Source organism: Pinus tabuliformis, chromosome X, assembly GCF_031772625.1.
Source record: "Pinus tabuliformis cultivar Carrire ecotype Pingquan chromosome X, CPIR1, whole genome shotgun sequence".
Taxonomy (NCBI): Eukaryota; Viridiplantae; Streptophyta; class Pinopsida; order Pinales; family Pinaceae; genus Pinus; species Pinus tabuliformis.
In genome coordinates this window covers 1,267,875,784-1,267,899,347 of record NC_142308.1, presented here as the reverse complement: position 1 = coordinate 1,267,899,347, position 23,564 = coordinate 1,267,875,784, and positions in this window count along the sequence as shown.

Sequence of the window (23,564 nt, the reverse complement as noted above, 5' to 3'; positions counted from 1 at the left end):
TCATAAAGGAAGCATATTTCATATTTATCACACTTCAGCAGTTTGCAAAGGTTTTGGCTTTCACACATGTCCATCGATAAAACTCACAGCACATCAAGAACGTGGAAGTGTTCCATGTTTTGGGTTATTAAAAGCTAGAAGACATGCTTCTGTACATTTGAGCATTGTTGAGAAGAACTGAAGCCGAGAAACAAGGAAAATCTCCTAATACTTCTGAGCAATTAGAAGATTCAGCGTTCAAGGTCAATATGGAGTATTAAATATCCAGCTCAGCCAAATCGAAAGAGGACCAGGTGTCAAAGAACAAGGAGAAGTCGTATGCATGGAAAATAGAGTTAGAGTCATAGTTAATTTAGAACTCTTTAAAAACTCCAGTCAGCACTTTACTGTATTTAATAGTTAGTTAAATAGCTGATAGTTGTCATTAGAGGCAGTTATCGAATTCCCCTCATGCTGGAGGAGGAAGTTCGAATTAGTTAGAATAAGGATTCTATATATAGCGGAAACAGCAAGGTAATAAAGGTTGGATATTTTATAAAACAGAGTACTGTTTTGGCTTATGAAAATACAGAGTTCAGTAATATAAGTTGGCTGCTTTTCTTCTCAGGATTCATAAAGGATTTCCATGTTCAGAATGGTGATTTTATCTTTTCCTTAATGTCTTTTACAGTTGCATAGGTGTACAATCACTAAGAATTCACTGATTTTGCTCTGATTTCCTGTGTGCATTTATGAGCTGTGGTTCCATATGTGTTGTGTTTCTGAATGTTCAAATGCTAAGTGCCCTGACTTCTATGTAAAGGCAGTACTATTGTTTACTGAAGTATGATTGACTCCATAGGCCCAATGGAAACTAGTTTAATGTTTGTCCAACCTTCATATTTGTTAATGTTATTCCACAAGAGTTAGCCATCTTATTAATAGTCAAAATCAATAACCCTTTGAGAGAGCCCTCTCAGGCTAAGGAGGCTAAGCCTTAGTCAAAAGATTGGTTTGAAACAGTTACTTGAAGTCTTCCTGGTTTGCAGCCTTCCAGGGCTTGATTTTGAGATAACACATAGGAAGGCCTATGAGGATTGCACAATATTAATTGAGAAGTTTCCCTAATTAATAAGGGGGTAATCCCCAAGGAAACAACACAAGGAAATATGGAATTGGGAAAGAATAAAATTAGCTAAGTATTGGCATAGGCTTGTCTAGGAACTTGTGAGACAAAGAGAGATAGTTCATAGGGTGTGCGGCCTTGAGCAAAGCATTGTAATATTCCTATATTTTTTTATTAATGTAATATACATATAGTAGGGGTTTTTAGCTATGGCTTTCCCTAGGAAATAATTGTGTAATGTGTTGATTGAATTCTTTCTCTTGTATGCTTCGTGATTTCTCATTCGATTAATTGTTTCTGCTGATGTGTAGAGTAGATTCAAATTATTTTGTTTTTGAAAATTACATAAGCACTTTGAATCTATAGGGAATTTATACTTGTTATCAAATCAAAATTCACGCTAGAAGAGGAGAATACAAGTGTGTCTTTGTAGGTGAAATTGAATTTGCAGGATGAATCTTTAGAGCTAGTAGGATGTCGTTCTATAGATTGAGACTCAAATATTCCCTTGAGGGTAGTTCTAATTATATTTCTTGGAAGGATAGGATGGAGGAAGTGTTGGAAGACAAAAGATTGAAGGAATTCATAGACAAAGATATTCCTAAGCCTACAACAACATATGCTTAAGATCTAGTACTAGTAGAGTGGAAGAAATGTGTTGCAAAAGTGAGAAGGATCATACTAGAAGGAATTTGAGATCATATTTTCTCGAACCTCCATAGGAAGGATACACCATATGAAAAGTGGCAAGCCTTGATCAACTTGTTTCAAACAAAAGTGACCATAGGAAGCTAGCACTGAAGGACAAGCTTCCAAATATCAAGATGGAGAAGGGTGACACAATACCACAATACTTTAGCAGATTCACCCAATGTTGGGATAAGCTTGGGAGTGTTGGTATTACAGTTTTTGAAGATGATATAACCAACCTAGGACTTCTAGGCCTTCCCAAGGGCTAGCACAACTACCAGGATTTAGTAAAGTGGAGGGAGAATCCACCAAAGTGGGAGCATTTATGGTCTATCTTGGTGCAAGAAGAGATATGTTGGAGCACCAAAGATGGAACCTCATCCAAGTATGATGATGAGGACAAACATGCCTTAGATAGAAAGGTGAAGAAAGGGAAAGGTAAGAAATTATAATACAAAGGATATTCTAGTCAAGGCGACAAGAAGAAGGATTTGTCAAAGATTAAATTTTTTTACTGTCATTTGCTAGGACACTCTTCCACAAAGGGTCCACACAAGAAGGCTTACAAGAAGCCCTCAGGAGGAGTGGCAAGTGAATATATTGCTTCAAATTTCAAGTTAGATTTCACCCTCATTGCATGCATGGTGACATCAGTGATGGGTAGTGTGTGGCATCTGGATGGTGGAGCCTCATTCCATATGATGGACAACAAAGAATTTTTTAGTGACTTGGAGGAGAAGGACCTCCAGATGCACATCGAGATGGGAGATGATGGAAGGTATAGCATGACCGACATCAGTACTACTACTTTTCATAGGGAGTTTGGTTCTCCTCTCACATTAAAAGATGTCATGTATGTTCTGGGTTTCAAGAATAATTTAGCTTCACTTGCTATGTTGGAAGACCGTGGCTATGATGCAATATTTAGCATAGGAAAGGTTTTCCTTTGTCACATAGCCACAAGACAATTGAAGAAGATTGTGGTTTGGGTGAAGAGATTATACAAATTGGATGTAGAATATTATGCTGCTTTGAACACAAAAGCAGAGAAGCTAAAGAGTCAAGACATCGATGAATTATGGCTTGGAAGATCATGCAATAGATTTCTACAAGACTTCCCAAGTGTTCACTAGAGCACATAGATACATGCAAAGGGTGTACATTGGGGAAGTACACCAAAGCCACCTTTCATAATAAGGATAGTCAAGCACAAAAGATCCTTGAAAGAGTTCACTCAGATCTGTGTGGACTGTTCTTGAAAGCTTCCACGACGAAGCACAAGTATTATGTAACATTTGTAGATGATTTCACACGTAAGTGCTAGATTTTCTTCATGCAGAAGAAAGATCATAAGCTCTCTAAATTTTGTGAATTTAAAGCACTTGTTCAGAAAGACGATCATAGTAAAGTGAAGGCTCTTAGGAGTGATAATGGTGGAGAATACATGTCGAATGAATTTAAAAAATTATTTGCATTAGAATTCATTCAGCAAGAGTTAATAGAACCCTATAAACCACATCAAAATGAGGTGGCTGAAAGAAATAAAATAAGTATTGTGGGATCTGCACGGGAAATGTTACATGATCATGGCCTACAATTGCACTTGTGTGCTGAAGCATGCAAAACAACTGTATATGTGCAGAATAGAATTCCTCATCAAATTCTTTGGATGAGTACACCAGAAGAAGCTTTTTTAGGGAAGAAACTAGATATGTCACACTTCATGATCTTTGGTTCATCAGTTTATTGTCATGTTACCAAGGATGCAAGGAAAAATATAGACCCGACAACTAAGTTGGGCATATTTTGTGGGGTTAATTGATACACCTCACAACTATCGAGTGTACCTGCCATCTCACAGGATGACAGTGGTTCATATAGATGTGAATTTCGATGAAGAGAAGGCCATGAGATGTTCCCTTGAGAGGGAGATTTAGTTGCATGCAGATGAGGAGATTTTAGCTCCAAAGGAAGAATATTAGGATGATGTGGAGAAACCAAATGAAGAGGAGTGGAGTGTGGAAGAACCCACTCAAGCAGAGACATCCAAATATGGAAGGAAGGACACTAGAGAATATGACATATTGATGCATGATGCTAGAGAGAATGCGAGAGCACCCACATCACAACGCAGGTAGAGGAGGTGACCAGATTAGTACACTGGCTACATGGCTCTTATGAGAGAGAGGCTAGATATTGAGCCATCCTCATTTGAGGAAGTAGTGTAGAAACCAATATGGGTTGATGCCAGGGTAGATGAATATGACTCCATTATTAGAAACTGTGTTTGGGAAGTGGTCCCAAGACCAACAGACAAGTCAATGGTGAGTTCCAGATGGATTTACAAGTTAAAGTAAGCAGAAGATGGGAGTGTCAAGAAACCAAAGGCAAAATTTGTGGCTAGAGGGTTCTCTCAAGTGGAGGTAATTGATTACGAGGATACATTTTATCTAGTAGAATGATACTCTTCAATCAAATCTATTCTAGCACTTTTAGTGCAGATGGGATGGAAGATACATCAGATGGATGTGAAGAAAACATTCCTTAATGGAGTGATTGAGGAAGAGGTGTGCATTAAGAAACCAAAAGAATTTGATACCTTCAAAAGAGAGTTGCATGTGTGTAGACTCAAGCAAGCATTATATGGACTGAAACAAGTACACCATGCTTGGTACACTAAGATCTACTGTTATTTCACTAGGTTGGGCTTCCCCAAAAGTGAACCATATCCAAACATTTACCATATTGTGGTTGAAGCTAAATCATTTATTATAGTATTATATGTCGATGATTTAATTCTAGCAGGTGATGAGAAGCTGGTAAAATCTTGCAAGCGAATTCGATATGAAGGACCTGGGGATTATGCATTATTTCCTTGGTATGGAAGTATGAAAAGGAGATACAAAATTTTTTGTCTCTCATGGAAAGTATTCCAACAATATACTGAAGAAGTTCCACATGGGGAGAAGCAAACCCATGGGGGCTACTCTAGCAGGGAATTGGAGGAAGCAAGATGCTACTTCCAGTGAAGCAGTGGAGGCTATTATTCACAGGCATCTTGTGGGTTCACTTATGTACTTGGTGAACACATGACTGGACATATGTTCTACAATTGACCAACTTAGTCAAGCAATGGTTAAGCTAGAAAAACTCTATTGGAATGAAGTTAAACATGTGTTGAGATACCTCAAGGAAACCACTCAATTTAGTCTTTGGTACAAATAGACAGAGGGAGTGAAGCTTCAAGGCTTCACAGATGCAAATTGGGCAAGGACTATATCAGACAGGAAGATCACATCAGGGAGAATTGTCAATATTAGGTCAGCAACATTTTCTTGGTATAACAGGAAGCAAATATTAGTTGCACTCAGTTCGGCAAAAGTAAAATACATGGTTGCTAGTCAAGCAACTTGTGAAGCTATCTAGATGAGGAACATCCTTGTTGGGTTATTTGATCAGCAGATGGACCCTACAATGATTTACTATGACAATCAAATTTGTATCAAACTCTCTGAGATTCCATTTTTTCATGATCAGTCCAAGCATATTGACATCTAGTATCACCATCTACGAGATTGTGTGCAGAGGATAATCATGTTGTTAGCATACATTCCTAAAGAGGAACAAGATTCAGAGATATTGACTAAGGAACTGTTAAGAGGAAAATTCAAGATCCATAGAGGCAGGATTTTGGTATCTAATAACCCATTTCTTGTTAAGAGGGAGTGTTGAAAATGCAACAAGAAAAATCCTGATTTAATTTTCCTTTGAATTAAATTAGAAATAAAATTGTAATTCCACATCAGGAGACAACTTGTACAAGTTAATTAAGTTCATTTGACTTAGCTGGCTCAGTTAATTCGAGTTGAGGGTCTAACTTGAGTCATGTAGAGTGTATCCTACTTTATAGGAATGTTGGTTGAGTTTATTTTGAGTTGTGATTAATTAATTCAATTTAACTGAGTTAAAGTCAGTTAAATTAGTTCCAACTAGTAGAAGAACTAGTAGGAAGTCAGACAATGGGTAGCTACTTCATGCTTTGAACCAGTTAACTAATGATTCACTCATAAATAATTCATGCATGTCATATCTGAGAGTTACACAGTTGAGATTGGAGTTCAAGGGAAATGTAATATCAGTTGTATAATCATCTAAATTGTATAGGGTGGTGCATGTAGTCAAAGGAAGGCCTATGAGGATTGCCCAATTCCAATTGAGGAATTTCCCTAATTAATAGGGGGCTAATTCTCAGGGAAACATCACACGGAAATAGGGACTTGGACAAGTAGAAAATTGTTTAAGTATTGGCATAGGCTTGTCTAGGAAGCTGTGAGATAGATAAAGATAGTGCAGAGGTTGCTCAGGCTTGAGAAAAGCTTTGTAATCTTCTCATATTTTCTAACTAATGTGATCTACAAATAGAAAGGGTTTTTAGTTGTGGATTTCCCTAGGAAATCATTCTGTAATGTGTTGATTGAATTCTTTCTCTTGTATTCATCGTGATTTCTTGATCAATTAATTGTTGCCGCTGATGAGTAGAGTAGATTCACTCTTTTGTTATAGAAAATTACAAAAGCAATTTGAATCTACAAGGAATTTAAACACACCTACTACTCTCAAATATTTTGATGCAAGAGGTTTTAAACCTTACGTAATTTTGAATACATTACAAGTAGAACTAGATGTCAAAATTATTTCAGTAAAAGTTGATGTTATCGACGAACCCTTGGATTATAATATTTTACTGGGATGCACATGGATTTATGCCATGGTTGCTGTTGTTTCGACCTAATTTAGGATGATTTATTTCACTCACTAGGGGGACATCCTGGCCATCGATTAGCTCACATTTTTGGCCAATAATTATCAACCTACTGGAAGCATCCATCTTGTGGTTGAATCTCCACAGTCTTATCAGTATGTTAGAGTAGGATTATTTAAGGATTCCTCTTTGATGGTAATTTTTTCACTTTCTCCTCCTAACCTCCCAAATATGGTTGCATTTATAAACATGATCTCCTCCTATACTACTGTGTATGATCCTTGAATAATACCATATATTTCTAATATCAATACATTTGGTGATCGCATTCTGCTCAGTCCTATTGAGCTTGAATGTGAAGCAATCAATTCGACCTGTTTTGCACATTATGTTTTCCCCTCCTCAATATATTGGATATTTCATTCTTTAGATTATGGTTCATCTTCTAATCCTTTCTCTGATACATTCTCTACTGATGAAAGCATCATGGAAATCATGATCTCAGATGATACGTCATTGGACAATAATAATCATCATTCCTCCTTACCTGAAACCTTCGAGGATAATCTTGGAGATATTTATTCACCCAATATTGTTGAGATATCTATGGATTCCCTATCCATTCATGACATTGATTCTGAGAAAAAAAAATTAATATTGAAGATATTGTTCCTCTTGATATTTCAATTAAACCTAGAATTGTCAAAAATGTACACATTCGTGCATCTTATTCTCCTGATGAGGTCAATATATATAAATCAATGTTTGAAGAATTCTGAGATGTTTTCACCCATACATATGAAGGGATGCAATGTATTGATTCAAATATTATTGTACATGATATCAAACAGTATCTGGATGCTAAGACAGTTCGAGAACACTTTCTCCTGGTTCATCCTAAGAAAGCTACTACGATTAAACAAGAGGTTGAAAAACTTTTACGTGTCGATTTCATTTACCCAGTTACTCTTACTCATTGGGTCTCGGACATTGTTCCTGTAATGAATAAATAAGGCATGATTCACGTATGTGTTGATTATCAGGATATCAACTATGCTTTTCCTAAAGACAACTATCCAACCCCATTTATTGACCAAATTGTTGATGATTGTGCTGGAAGTGATTTTTTTTCATTTATGGATGGTTTTTCTGGCTACAACAAAATCAACATATGCCAATCAGACCAACATAACACTACATTTATTTTCCATGGGGCACATTCTCCTATCGTAACTCCCTTTCAATTTTGAAGAATACAAGTGCAACTTTCTAGAGGGCTATGAATTATGTCTTACATCATATATAGCACATTGTACAACCCTATTTGGACGATTTACCTACCCACTCCAAACATCATGAGGATCATCTAATGCACCTTTGAGCTATTTTCTTATGTTTCCATTATTATAACATCGGGCTAAATCTTCAAAAATGTGTGTTTTGTGTTCACTTCGGTAGACTTTTTGGCTTCACTTTTTCAAAGCAAGGAATTCGTATCAATCTGCTTAAAGTACAGGAAATCCTTGATTTTCCTGCGCCTTCCTCACTTGTCAAGTTACAATGCCTCCATGGGAAGACTAACTTTCTATGGATATTTGTTCCCAGCTATGTAAAATTGACCAAAGGATTTACTTGATTGTTGAAGAAAGCAGTTCCCTTCCATTGGAATGATACTTCCCAAAAGGATTTTTATGCTTTGTAAGATGTTTTAGTTCGAGCATCATTGTTGTATCCCCCTAATTATCAATGTGATTATTTCATGTACCTCATTGTTGTTTTTACTACCACTGATATTGTATTGGTCCAAGAAGATGACATAGGGGACGAACATATGATTTATTATTTGACTTGGAATTTAAATGATACAGAAACCAAATATATTCAAGTTGAAAAGTTAGCTTTGGCAGTTGTCTAAGTTGTTAAAAAGTTTCACCACTACATTCTTCTTCGAAAGACTGTTGTAGTTTTTTATTGAAACCCAATGACATACATTTTGTCATGACAATTCTTGGGGGGAAAGTACTCTAAATGGATTGTTATTCTCCAAGAGTTTGATTTGGAATTTATCAAGTCCAAATATAGGAAACTTGTAGTCTTTTCCAAAATAATATGCGAACTTCCCTCTTTCGATGTTGAGTTTACATACAGATAGAAGGGGTTTTTAGTTGTGGATTTCCCTAGGAAATCATTGTGTAATGTGTTGATTGAATTATTTCTCTTGTATGTTGCATGATTTATCGATCGATTAATTGTTTCCATTGATGAGTAGAATAGATTTAGTCTTTTATTTTAGAAAATCACATAAGCAGTTTGAATATACAAGGAATTTATACACACCTACTACTCTCAAAGATTTTGATGGAAGAGGTTTTAAACCTTATAGAATTTTGAATACATTGCAAGTAGAACTAGCTGGAAAAATGGTTTAAGTAGAAGTTGAAGTTATTGACGAACCCTTGGATTATAATATTTTACTGGGATTCACATGGATTTAGGATGATTGATGTCATTTTGACCTATTTTAGGATGATTGATTTCTCTCACTAGGGGCACATCATAGCCAGTGATCAGTTCACCTTTTTGGCCAATAATTATCAAACTACTAGAATCATCCCTCTTGTGGGTGAATCCCCACAGTATTATCAACATGTTAGAGTAGGATTATTTAAGGATTCCTCTTTGATGGGAAATTTTTCACTTCCTCCTCGTGACCTCCCAATTCTGGTTGCCTTTATAAATATGATCTCCTCCTATACAATATACAAATAGCAGGGGTTTTTAGTTGTGTATTTCCCTAGGAAATCATTGTGTAATGTGTTTATTGAATTCTTTCTCTTGTATGCTTCATGATTGCTTGATCGATTAATTGTATCCAATGATGAGTAGAGTAGATTCATTCTTTTGTTTTAGAAAATTACATAAGCAATTTGAATCTACAAGGAATTTATAGGCACCTACTACTCTCAAATATTTTGATGGAAGAGGGTTTAAACCTTACATAATTTTGAATACTTTTCATGTAGAATAGATGGAAAATGGTTTCAGTAGAAGTTGAAGTTATCAATGAACCCTTGGATTATAATATTTTACTAGGATGCACATGGATTTATGCCATGGTTTTTTTTGTTTTGACATATCTTAGGATGATTGATTTCCCTCATTAGGGGGACATCATGGCCACTTATTAGTTTACCTTTTTGGCCAATAATTATCAAACTATTGGAAGCATCCCTCTTGTGGGTGAATCCCCACAGTATTATCAACATGTTAGAGTAGGATTATTTAAGGATTCCTCTTTGATGGGAACTTTTTCACTTCCTCCTCCTGACCTCCCAAATCTAGTTTCCTTTATAAATATGATGTCCTCCTATACAATATATAGATAATATGGGTTTTTAGTTGTGGATTTACCTAGGAAATCATTGTGTAATGTGTTCATTGAATTCTCTCTCTTGTATGCTTCATGATTTCTCAATCGATTAATTGTTTCCACTGATGAGTATAGTAGATTCAGTCTTTTGTTTTAGAAAATTACATAAGCAAATTGAATCTACAAGGAATTTATAAGCACCTACTACTCTCAAAGTTTTTGATGGAAAAGGTTTTAAACCTTACATAATTTTGAATACATTGCATGTAGAACTAGATGGAAAAATGGTTTCAGTAGAAGTTGAAGTTATCGATGAACCCTTGGATTATAATAATTTACTAGGATGCACATGGTTTTATGCCATGGTTGTGTTGATGCCTCTAAAATCGCTGCAACAACATTGGGGAAAACCACCTGGTCCAGACCTTAAAGCAGCTCCTTTTCCGTTTGGTGTGGTGGCTCCGACTGGATGTAATGGGACTAGTTTCCCAATGATATATGGGTGAATGATTTGTAATATATAACGGGAATGATAAGTGATATATTCTAAAATGCGAAAATATACAAAACTATCTAATTTATCTCGGGAATTATTTATCTTAGTGTGATTCTTGATTTTTTTATTGACAACTAAACATGAATATGACTTTCTCATAAATAAAAATATCCATTCATATGATAATTACTTTGTTGAAGTAATTGAACAAAGTAATAATTCAAACGTTATCGCACTAATCTTAAAATATAACTGACATATACATTTGAAGGATGACAATTCAGAAACGTTCAATAGTGACAGGTTAAAGAATTTAATAGAAACATATACACATCAATAATAGCGAAGCTGATAAATGGTGATTCATATAGAAGCATAAAGCAAAGACATAGATAGTATTATCGTATGTATTTGGGTCTCCTCCGATGTGAATCCCATTCAAATCCTACCTTTTAATCTGAGAATACTTTCATAGGAAGCAAAAGTGCATATCACATAAAAGCCTTCTTTATCAAAACTCAGAATTGTGGTCCAGTCTTTTATAAAAATATATATATTGGAATTACAATAGTGCAACTTCTGATTTAAGTCTTAATACAAAAAATTGAGGACCTTTTCTAAAAACATGAAAGGGTCTATAAATACTACAAAAATAACAAACTATGAAAGAAAAATGATATGCGCTCATATAACCAAAACATAAAAATGTGGAGATCATCTTGAAATAGCAGTGCTACAGTCGGTTCAAGGGATTCATTGAATCGACTGATCTTCTTGTGATCGGAGCTGACAAACGGCAAGCATTGGTTTAACTTCTAGTGTCTAACTCATACGAGAGTGTAACTAAGTTGCAAATGTGGCATCAGAAAGTTCGGGGATCATATGATTGATCGCATCTGTGAGACACTTTGTCGCCATTCACTGACTATGTGGTTTCACAAGGAAAAACCAAAACATTTCCCATGTTAAGCTGTGAATGCCTCTGATTAGTTTTTCCCTATGCGTTAGCACCTGTTACCATTGTTGTTCTAATGCTTTCACCTGTGGGAGTTTGCCTTGAGAGCATTCTATTATTAGATTACATAAATACAAACTGTTATTATTTAATTCAATCAAATTTATTGTCACTGATCTGCATTTGGATGTTGCTCTCTCAGCTTTCATTAACTGAGACTCCCATTCGAAGAATATAATTTCTTTATGTGATTCTTGTATCTTTGGCAGGTTGGTAGCTTTTCCTTCATTTGAAACTTGCCAAGATAGAAACTTATTTAAGCTCTCTTCTACCTTCTCTAACTCAAGCCTTGCATCTACTGACTTATCGATCATAGCTGTTGTGATATCACATAAAGGAAATACCAATGAGATATTATTACATAGAAGGTATAACTGCCGCAATAGAGCCTTGGTCATCTCCAGGGCTTCAGCTTTGAATTCTTATACCTTGGGATATCCTTTGAATTGCTTTATTTGGTCCTTCATTTGAGCAATTTGCTCTTCTTTTGATTTATTCATCTGGTTATTCAATAACTATAGCTTGCTCAATGCTTGGACAATTCATGCTACTTATGAATAGCTTGCTCATCAATTCTTTGCTTTTCATTGAGCAATTGCTCATTCAACTAGTCATTAAGCTGTTTCTGTGCCGCTAAATGTTGTTCAAGTTGCTCAATTTTCTGTTGTTTTTCCTGTGACTGTGCCTCCAACGGTCTGATCGCTTGATCCTTTTCTTTCCACAAATTACTAACCTCCAATGCCTTATCCATTGTTGTTGTTGTATATGCTCCGGCATACTGAGAAAGTTTAGTTAGATCTTCAGAAGGATTTACTTCCTCCCTCCATACCACATTCATCATTTCCATTTGAGAAGTCAAAAGAGGAGAGTGATCAATTTTCCTCTTTTTCCTTTGCCTTTTGACTACAGCCCTATTCTTAGGGCTGTAGAAGGCGTCCGATGGTGGTATCTCTTCTACATGCAAAACAATCTCATCGGAGGGATTTTCAGGAATTATTTATATGTCACCATGAATCTTGGGTGGGCCGCTTGTTCCTTCAATCAGAACTGTGTTGAGTACTGATATCTGAGCCATGGACACCTCCGGTGTAGTAAACCCTTGGGTATTCTTTGGATTACTGATAATAGAATCAAATTTCTCCCATTCCTTGATTAACTTAGGGTCAACATTACTGTGTGTATCAAGGGGTTTATTAACTATTACTTACTCTGGTTGCTGTTTTGATGTCTTCTCATTTTCAGGAACCTTTTCCACTTCAGGATTATTCTCAGCAATTTTTTGTTCAATTTGGCCTTGTGGTTGAACCGTTGGGGTTGTAGCTAACAAATCCAAAGGCAGGGTTTCCAATCTTTGAGCCCTGAGCCTATTGAAATTTTCTATTCCCATTTTATTCATAACCAATCCTTTAGCCTGGAAAAATAGTTCTACTGAAGAAAACAAATCATCAAATATATCCTCTTCATGATCAAATCTGGTGAGTTTAGCCTAAGAAGTAACATTATAGGCAACCTTTTTAGGGTCATACTACCTCCTTGGAATAGTTGCGAGATTTAACATTTGACTCTTCTCGACCTCTTTCTCTACATGTTTATAATCATGCAAGGTAAAAGCACCACACTGAAGGGGAAATGTAGGCCACATGTGTTTCTTGGAATCCCTAAGGGTCTTTGACATTCCCGCAACTCTTATCTAATATGCTAATTCCCGGGCCAATAATTTTTTGGGGACGTACAGAGGAAGAACATGAGGATCAGTGACACTGCCAAAAAGCCTTACATAGGTGAATTTCTCTTCTCCAAACCAACTTCCCACTGTTGTTAGGTCAATTGTCGCTTCCCCAGATATCCTACAGGCAGGCTTATTGAATATGGAGTAATATACAGGTAGAAAAAAACCATTACAAATTCTATACAAATGATTCGTATAATGGGCTTTCCATAGTGTTATTGGGAAAACTAGTGTCCATTCAGAGCTGCTAGTCCCACTAAGACAGGTAGCTATCTTAGAAAAAAACAGTTTAAAGTCACTTGTGTTTTCCTTTATGAGAAATAGATGAGAGAGAAGCAGAGAGTACCAACCTCAATCTTTCGCTTGGCTCCTTGCTTGTTTCCTCTCTCCCTTGATAGAGCTTTTGCCACTACTTTCTCACTTGCCCCGCTTCAAAGAACACCTGTAAAGTCAAAGCAGCAAAATACCATCAAAGCATAGAGATATATAACCATAAAAAAATATAGGATCAAATGTATATTAACCATACAAATGCATACACAAATATAAGATTTAGAGATATACAACTATATGGAGGAAAACTCAAATAGCTTTATTGATAGAAGTAGTAGAAGAGATGATTACAACCAAGTTGTCTGATCCAACGCCATTCTCGCAGCATGAAAGCCCTCTTCACCTCATGAAAAGCTAGATTACCCCACAATACAATGTTTCACAGAGAAACCAATAACACTTCCTTACAAAATACAAAATTCCAGCCTCTGGATCTCTAGGATGAGGGATCCATATATAGATATTTGCAGGTGGGTGAGTCAGCTTCTGGGGTTTTGACTAGTGTCATTTCATTGATAGTTCTTGGTTCCACTTGGAGATTTCATGATCTCTTACTCATCCCTGGGTGAATTCAGAGAGGCAAGTGTCAAATGAGCAGTTTCTAGAAGATTTTCCGGGTTTCCACCTAGCAAACGGCCTCTGCCATTTGTCTGCTCTTGCTCATCGCACCCTACAGAAGGGATTTCCAATATGCATCACACCCTTTGTGTGTAGTAGGTGAGATACATCGCACCCTTAGCACTGAGCAGTCTGTATGGTCTAGTTTTGACCTGTTTTGAGTAGTTTTTCAGGGATAACTTCTGGGAGATGATGTAATCAACTGACCTTATTCCTTTAGGGTATGAAACAACACTTTTAGGGGCTTAGAAGCCCTGGTTTATGGACATATGAGATTGGGGTTGCAGTGCCCAAATATGTCTATAACACATAGCTCTTTGTGATAGATGTGAACAGAATTGGGATCCTGGGGAGTCCATTTCCATCTAAGAACAGGGTATTCAAAATTAAAACAAATGATGTCGAGAATATAGGTTCACTGTAGTAAAAAGGAGGAATGACCCGAGTAGTTGCATACCTCTTTCTTCTATATTCCAGTATCTCGGTGGCTATTCTATCAAAGAGAATATTTTCCCAATCGATAACATAACCATGATTTGCAGCTTCCATTAATGGGACCATGTCTATAGAGAAGTTAGCAAAATCATGGACTCCCCACAATCTACACACCATAGCACCAACATAGCAATAAGGACAGGCTAATGAATCAACAGAATACATACCCGATGTCTCGTGCTTATGTTTATTTGGGAAATGCCTCCAATGCCTATTCGGGTCCGAATCCATGCCATTTTCTTTTGCAAACACCTCCAGAAATGCCTTGTTATAGTGCTTTTTCGACTGAGGTAGATGATACATTTGCCTGAGATCCTCTGGTTTAAATGACCCAAATATTTTTCCATCGGCCGTGGAAAATGTCTGATCTGTGGCTGGAATTTTTTCAACAACCCATCTAACCACATCAGTATAAGGCAAAACTTTGGTCGACACTACTATTCTATGTAGGTATGAACTAGCCAAATCTTTCAGAGTTCCTTCTGATTTGCTTGTGGAATCAGCTGTAGCATCCTCTTCAAGTTCTTCAGGTTGTTCTGCTTCTATTAAATTATAGATACTCTCCTATCTTGCGTTCCCTAAATTGAGACATGTCGTGTCTGATATCAATCCTTTTTTATTCAGCTCTAGTTCTTTAGCTATGATAGGGGCCTTGGCTTTCTTCACTTTCTTTCCCATCTTCTCCGGATTCATGAGATCAGAGTTATTCTACATAGAAAATTGAAAACATAATGGAGAAATATTGTCGCTGAAAGCTAATATGGAAATGAAAAAAGTTAAGGCAATTCACATATGATAAATTGGATGTAATTAAGAATCACCATGGGTGAAATACTCAAAGGATTCACCCTTAACTATGAAATTAATAACCATCATAGTCGCCAATCATAGTGAATAAATATAATATTTACCCGTCACATCGGCCATATGAGATTCAACAGGTAAGGTTTAGTGTGAAAGCCCTGATAGCTCCAATTGCGATAAAGTAAAACTATAATAAGGCGGAGGTAAGCTTTAAGCGAATTATTTTAAAAGACTTATGCATGCAAACCATATCTCTTAACGATTTATCTTTGAAATGCACACCTTATTTATGAATTTCAATCGGAGAATCGGCTAGTGCTTTGGCTCTTTGTCATATGATACCACCGACTGCCGATTGTGATTACATTATCGGATCAGAGGATTTTAAGTTCTTTACACTATGTGTTGTGCAATACCTCTGATTGCCAATTCCAATTACGTTTTTTGGATTGGAGGTTTTCAAGAGGACATCTTTTAAGTGCATCCTTTTATCATTGCGATATGCGATCTTCGATCGCTTGATCGCAGCGGAGAGTTTCTTATGATGCCTTTTCGAAAAGATATTTCACATTTTATCAAAAGTTTTTAAGATAGGAGTTTTATTGTGTCAGGCCTTTTGATAAGGGTTTTTATGTGTTATATGGTTAATGCCATGCAAGCGATTTTATCGAATCTTTAATTTACTAAGTTTATTAAAAGGGACCCATTTCTAATTAAAATTTTTTGTGTAAAAATTTAAGAAATGGGGGGTTGTTGTACAACACAACAATTGGCGATTCACTGGAAGAAACAGTTATCTCTGAGAAAGTAATGCAATATTCTAACTTTCTTTATTTGAAAACCTTTGAGTAAAGAGAAAATCTAAGGACAACTAGATAACCATGGACTCTGAATATAATGAAAAAATGTTTCTGCAATCTTTTTCTTGATCTTGAAAATAAAAACATTCTAAGTTTGTTTAAGCCTTGATTGGTTAATAAAGATAAAACAAGAAGATTTCTCCAACTTAGCTTATATAATGACTCCGTTGTCACAGGTAGAGCCTCTGCTGCTAGCAAACATTTATAGTCTCGACAGGGTTACCTTTTAACCATTCCTCATTCATTGTCCCATCCATTTCAGAGTATAATTTCTAAGAGTAAATCCAAAAATATATGTTTTCACATATTTTCTTTATTGTATTTTCCATCTTTTTATTTTTATTTTAAAAGATAAAAAAGCCATTGTCCTGGTTTGGTGGCCAGCTATTGACAATGCCATTCACTGGTTGTAACTGAACTGAACAAGCTAGCTCATGATGAGATCCCTTGTCTTATAATTATAATCCATTACCCTGTTTTGATATGCAGTATTGGTAATGTCAGTTTAATTAGTTCCCTATGATCATGGTAAGCTGGCTCGTAATGAGACCCCTTATCTTTTATATCAAACATATTTTAGAATTACACTCTGAAAAATAACAACCTTTGTGGATGGGGTGAATGAGTTACTCCTTAAGAGAATATGGATGACAATGTAAGAGTTGAAGATGCTAAGTTTGGATAGGCCTTTGCTTTTTATAGATAACCTCATTCGGGCTTTAACAACTTAGAATGATTTACAGTATTTTTTTAGATTTGAAAAGATCTTACAAAAATAAAAGAGGTTTTCAGAGTTTAGCTGTTATCCAATTCCCTTGTACTTCCTTCCTTTCCTTTAAGGCTTCCATTTATCAAAAGTAAATATTAACACTATTTCCTTTAAGCAAGTTTCAAAAACAGTAAAGGCTAATAGAAGGCTATTTCCAACCTTATTTTCTAGTAAACAAACAAAACTGCAAATCCACACAAATTCACACAAATCAAATATTTACAAATAAGAAGGGGTTACCTTCTTAAGTAAAGAATTTTTTCAAGATAAGCCCATTGACAGGAAGAGAATCTCTCTTTCCTGATAGATCTTGCAATATAAATGTTGATGGGCCTATCTTCTCGATGATTTGAAACGGTCCTAGCCACATTTTCTGAAATTTAGTGTGTTTACCTTTATCTTCATGGGCTTTGTCCCATTTCAAAACAAGATCACCAATCTGTAAAAATTTTGGGCTGGTGGAAGTTGTATCAAAAGAGGATTTAATAACCTGTTGATGCTTTGCATGTGTAATTCTGGCTTTTTCTCTTTCTTCTTCTAATTTAAGGATTTGATTATATCTCAATTGAATAGAAGATGAAGGATTTTCTTCAATAAACTGCACTAAGGCTAGTGATGGGAGTGCTAAGTTGGCTGGTATGACAGCTTCCTTTCCATACACTAAATTGAATGGAGAAGTGCCTATTGAGGCCTTCTACGTTATGCGATCTACCCATAGTGAAAATACTAAAGACTTGTGCCAATTCTTTTGATTTTGATCAACTGTTCTCTTAATGATTTTGATGAGATTTTTATTGGTCGATTCTCCTAAACCATTACCCTGAGCGTAGTAGTTTGTAGAGTATTTCAATTTAAACCCTCTTTTAATAGAAAATTAAAGTATGGTATTTCCAGAAAAATAAGATGCATTATCGAAAATGAGAGCATTAGGTACTCCAAACCTGGTAATGATGAATTGATCTATGAAGTCAATAATTGCCTCAGAGTTGGCTACCTTCAAAGGAATTGCTTCTACCCACTTTGTAAAGTAATTTGTGGCTGTAAGGATATATCTGTGCTGCTTGGAAGAATGTGGAATAATCTCTCCAATGATATCCAGTCCCCATTGTTCAAAGGGTTGTTCAATGTTGACTGGTTGCAAAGGAAAAGTTGGCTTTCTTTGTCTTCCACTGGTAGTCTGACACATTCTACACTTTCTTACATATTCATGGGAATCCTTAAACAATGTGGGCCAATAATAACCAACATGTATAATTTTGTGGGCTGTTGTATCACCTCCAAAATGTCCTCCTACTAGTCCATCATGTAATTCCTGCAAGACCTTTTGTGCCTCAGTTTTTTCAAGGCATCTTAATAAAACCGAATCATAATTCCTTCTGAACAACACATCATCAATAATCTCGAAGTTTTTTTCTTTTAGTCTTATGGCAAGTTTATTTTTATAGGAAATATTAGGAGTATATCCATTTTTCAAATAAAATATCAAATCTTCATATTGAGATTTAGGATTGATGGTACTTATCTCATTGATCTCTTCAATATTGTTTGAACCTTCATGTTCCTGAATGTTAGAAGCTCCTGCTAACAACCTGCAAAAACCTTGACCTTTGACAATTTTCATTGGTTTAATGTCCAAATCATATTCTTGTAACGTTGTAACCCAGTTGGCCCTCTTCTCTCCTAATTCCCTCTGGACTAGTAATTGTATTACTGCTGAAAATGGGACTATTACTTTTGTATGAGTTTTTAAGAGAAAAGGCCTAAAGTGTTTAATAGATTTGAACGCAGTGAAGGCTTGCTTTTCTACTTCAGAGTAATTGAGCTCAGCACCTTGAAGATTTGAACTAAAGAAGGATATGGGTGCTTCCATGTTTTGATCATTGATTTGTCTTAACACAACTACATAGGAAGTATCGGGTGCTAAAGTATATAAAATGAAATGATTGGAAAAATTGGGAGTGTTTAATGCAGGAGCATTTATGATTTCCTATTTGATTAAATCAAAAGCTTCCTTTTCTTTATGCCCCCATTTGAACACTGATTTTTTCTTTATCATGGTCTGTAACGGTAAAACAATTTGTGAAAAATCTAGAACAAACCTTTTTACAAATTTTATTTGACCTAAAAATGATTGCATCGATTTTTTATTATGTCGAAGTGGAATATCAAAAATCTCCTTGATCCTTTCTGGATCAATATAAATACCATCTTTTGAAACAATAAATCCCAAGAGTTTACCTTGGTCAAGAGTGAAAAATGATTTCTTGGATTTAATGAAATCCCATACCTTTTACAGCACTCAAAGATTTGCTTCAAATCATGTAAATGATTTTCTCTTTTCTAGGAGAAGATAGTAATGTCATCCAAATAGACAACAACCGATTTATTAATCAAACCTTTGAATGTTATATCCATTGCTCTCTGGAAGGTAGCTCCTACATTAATCAAACCGAAAGGCATTTTTTGGTAGGCATATGTTCCCCACTTAGTTCTGAAAGTAGTCTTGAGTTTGTCATCTGGATGCACCAATATTTGGTTATATCCAGAAAAACCATCTAAGAAAGACATTAATTCAAAACCAGCTACTGAATGAAGAGTTTTCTCCATTGTTGGTAGTGGTAAGTTATCCTTTTGACTAGCTTTATTAAGATTTCTGAAATCAATGCAAATTTTAATGTCACCGTTTTTCTTCCTAACAGGCACTAAGTTAGAAACCCACTTTGAATGTCTAACAGGAAAAATTATCTTAGCCTTCAAGAGTTTGTTTATCTCTACTTTAATCTGACTTTCCAACTTCGGATGAATTTTCCTCAATTTTCTTTGTACCGATTTCTCTTCAGATATCATTGGAATTGTATGTTGTATGATAGAAATATCATATGTTTTTAAGTCATCATAATTCCAAGGGAAAACATTTTTATATTTATTCAAAAGTCTTATAAAAGCAAGTCTTTCTTCTGAAGTAAGTCCTAATCCTAGATTAATATTTTGTGGTTTGGCCTCAGTGCCAAGGTTTATTAATTCAAATCTCAAAGTAGAACTCTGAAGTTTTGAATTAGTAATTTTCTTAAACCTATCCTTGATGTCATATAGATCTTCAAGATTGACTACTAATTCAGGTATAGAATTTTCCTCAAGTCTCTACTTCATTTGAAGATCATGTTCACTCTCATCAATAATCTGCTCATTATAGGATTTATCAGAAGTTAAGAAATTCAAAATGTCATCGTCATGATTGAATACCCGTCAGTTAGTGACATTTTATTGAACCGATGGTCTAAAAATTAATTCAATTGAAAATCTATCAGGGCTGTAATCCTCAGATGGGAGGAGCTTAGAAGCAACATTCGCTAGTAAATCAACTATTGCATTCTGAGATCTAGGAATGGGAGAAATATTAAATGCTAGAAAATGAGATATAAGGTCTTGAACCAAGGACTGATAATGTTTAAGATGACTAGAAAGGCAATGTATAGTATTTCTTACTTGTTTAATAACAATTTCAGAGTCACCAAATAATTTAAGATATTGCACTTTCAAGCCTATTGCTTTATAAAGTCCTTGAATCAACGCCTCATATTCAAAAGTATTATTTGTACACTCAAATTCTAGCCTATAGGATAACATAGTTTTTTCTCCTTCAGGACTAACTAAAATAAATCCTGCTCCTACACTGTCATTAGATTTTGACCCATCAAAATATAAAGACCAAAATACATTTTTATCTACAATTTTATTTACAATTTCCTCAGCAATGTTAACACACCTTGATGTATCTGTATGGGAAAACTTTTCTATTTGAGATGTGAAACTATTAATTGAGAATGGTGATCATTGAGCATTGAAATTACCAAAGAATGATTCAAATGAGTAGTTGCCAAGGATGTTATTGTTGAATGCTATGGGCTGGTTTTCTTGCTCAAATTCTGTTACAGTATGAGTCATATGCTTCTCTCGATCAATCTTGATCTGATTTGGCTTCCCTTTGTAAGGAAGCCACATATGAGACCAATTGGTAGAAATGTAACCATGGAATTTCTCAGACCAATCCTTGCTTAGTATTAAACCATAAAACTCAGGGATGTCAGCAATCAATATATCAATTCTCTGAACTACTCTTGGATCAGTTGATAACCTAATGGTAACTGAATTGATTTCTCCTAATACTTGGACCTTAGTTCTATCCAACTGAACAATATGCACTACAGACTTTTGAGGCTCAATATTCAATTTTGAATAGACTGAAGCTGGCATTATATTTGATGAAGCCCCTGAATCTATCAAGCAATTATGTAAGTTTCTATTGTAGAATTCATAGGTCAAGAGAAAAGGAGGGGTATGATAATTAGATCTATCTCCGATCAACACAACATCAGTAGCTTCTACTCTATCGGATGGTGGCTTACATGTTCCATTAGCTGCTTTAGACAGTACAACATTTGGAAGAGGAGAAAAAGGTACTGCATTTAATTCTTTAAGTAGAAATTTCTGTTGTTGTTTGAGCTTGCTAAACTCAAATATAGAGATATTTGCTCTAGTCTTCTTCACGTCTTCGATGATATTATAATCCATAGAGTCTGCAACTACTAATGTCTTGGATGATGTAGGTGGATTGGAAGATGATGGCTGATTTTGAGTAGGGACTGGTGTAGATTTATTTGTGGGAGCTTTATCTTTAGTAGCAGGACTCACATTTTTCTTCTTTTGAGTTGGTTGAACAGGTTCTGTTGATCCTTTACTCCTGGTACTTACTGGGAAAGCTTCATGTTCACTTTCAGTATCTGAATTGGGTAAAATGAAGTCCCACATACCATGACATTCTACAACCTCTTCTTCCTCAGTTTCCTCAGATGATAAAATTGTATCTTCTTCTTCATCATTCTCAGTATCTAATTCTGCATTAGATATAGCATTAAGCAGTTTTGATTCAGGTTTTTTGAAGTTTCTAAATGGCTTCTTAGTGGACGTCTCAGCTACTTGTTTTTTAATTTCTACCATCTCATTTGACATAGTCTTTAAAACCTTTTGCAGACCTTCCATATCATATGGATCTTTAGCCATTTTCTTCTTTGAATCATCTTTAAAAGTAACCTTTTTGGACTTTCACTCTTCAAGGGTAGTTTTCTTTTCTAAGGCAATGATACGTTTTTTGATAGCAATTGCTTCTTTCATATTCTTTGCTAAAGTGGGCTTTGCAACTCTGTCAACAAAGATTGCTATGTTTGAAGGTAAGGCTGATATGTACCATTCACTTCAAACCTCTTCACTAGGTTTAGATGCAGTAGGAATCTTATTTAAGAGCTTATTAAACCATGAGTTAAAATCTTTGACTGGTTCTCTTTTCTCAATTTTGAGATTTGAGAGATCATTGATTAATGTCGTTGTTGACCTATCATCACCAAATTTACTGAAGCATTGCTCTTGAAAAATGTTCCAACTAGTAACGGATCTTGATGGTAACGAAAAATACCAAGACCCAGCTACTCCTTAGAAAGTATATGGGAAAAGCCTAACAATCACATCTTCTTCTATTACTCCTTTTAAGTTTACTGACAACATGAAGTTGTTTATATGTTCTTCTGCTAGCATGCCTGTTTCTGGATTAAACTTTGGCAACCATTTTTCGGGATGAGCTGGCAACTGACTCAAGGGTGCAGGCATTGTGACTGCCCCAGGATTGTTCCATGGCCTCTGTGCCATTGTTGAGCTACTAACAAAGGAAAGAGCAGATGAAGTTCCAAGTGGTTGGGAAGAAGATGATGAAGTTCTAGTACCCTATTGAACAACAATATGGAGTGGAGGAGTGGATGGTTGACTTTGCAATGGAGAGGATGAAATGGATGATGATGATGAAAGAGTCTCACTGTCAGACCCTTCAGGTGTCTTCCTTGCTCTTTTCCTTTTAGGCAGAGGGAATTCTGTAGGTTCAATACCAAGCTTTTCACTCTGTAATCTGGTAAGAGGATGGGAAGGAATGTATTGCGAAGTCACACTGCCTTGAGATAACTCATATTTCTGTGGTGATATTGAAAATCCTTGAATTTTATGTATTAGAGACTGAACTTCAAGAGATTCAAGAGTGGATTTATCTGAGATGTTTTGGGGATCAGCAATGATTGTTGTTTTCTCCACTTCTCGCCTAGAAATAGGAGATTGAGAATGTGGGGGAGAAGTTGGAGTTGATGTGGAGGGAGATTTACTCTCAGAATGGGCTATAGGTTTGGATTTTCTCACCATTCACAATTTAGGCCATCCTTCTAGCACCAAAAATGTTGATGCCTCTAAAATCGCTGCATCAACATTGGGGAAAACCACACGGTCTGGACCTTAAAGCAGCTCCTTTTCCGTTTGGTGTGGTGTATCCGACTGGATGTAATGGGACCAGTTTCTCAATGATATATGGGTGAATGATTTGTAATATATAATGGGAATGATAAGTGATCTATTCTAAAACGCGAAAATATACAAAAGTATCTAATCCATCACGGGAATTCTTTATCTTAGTGTGATTCTTGATA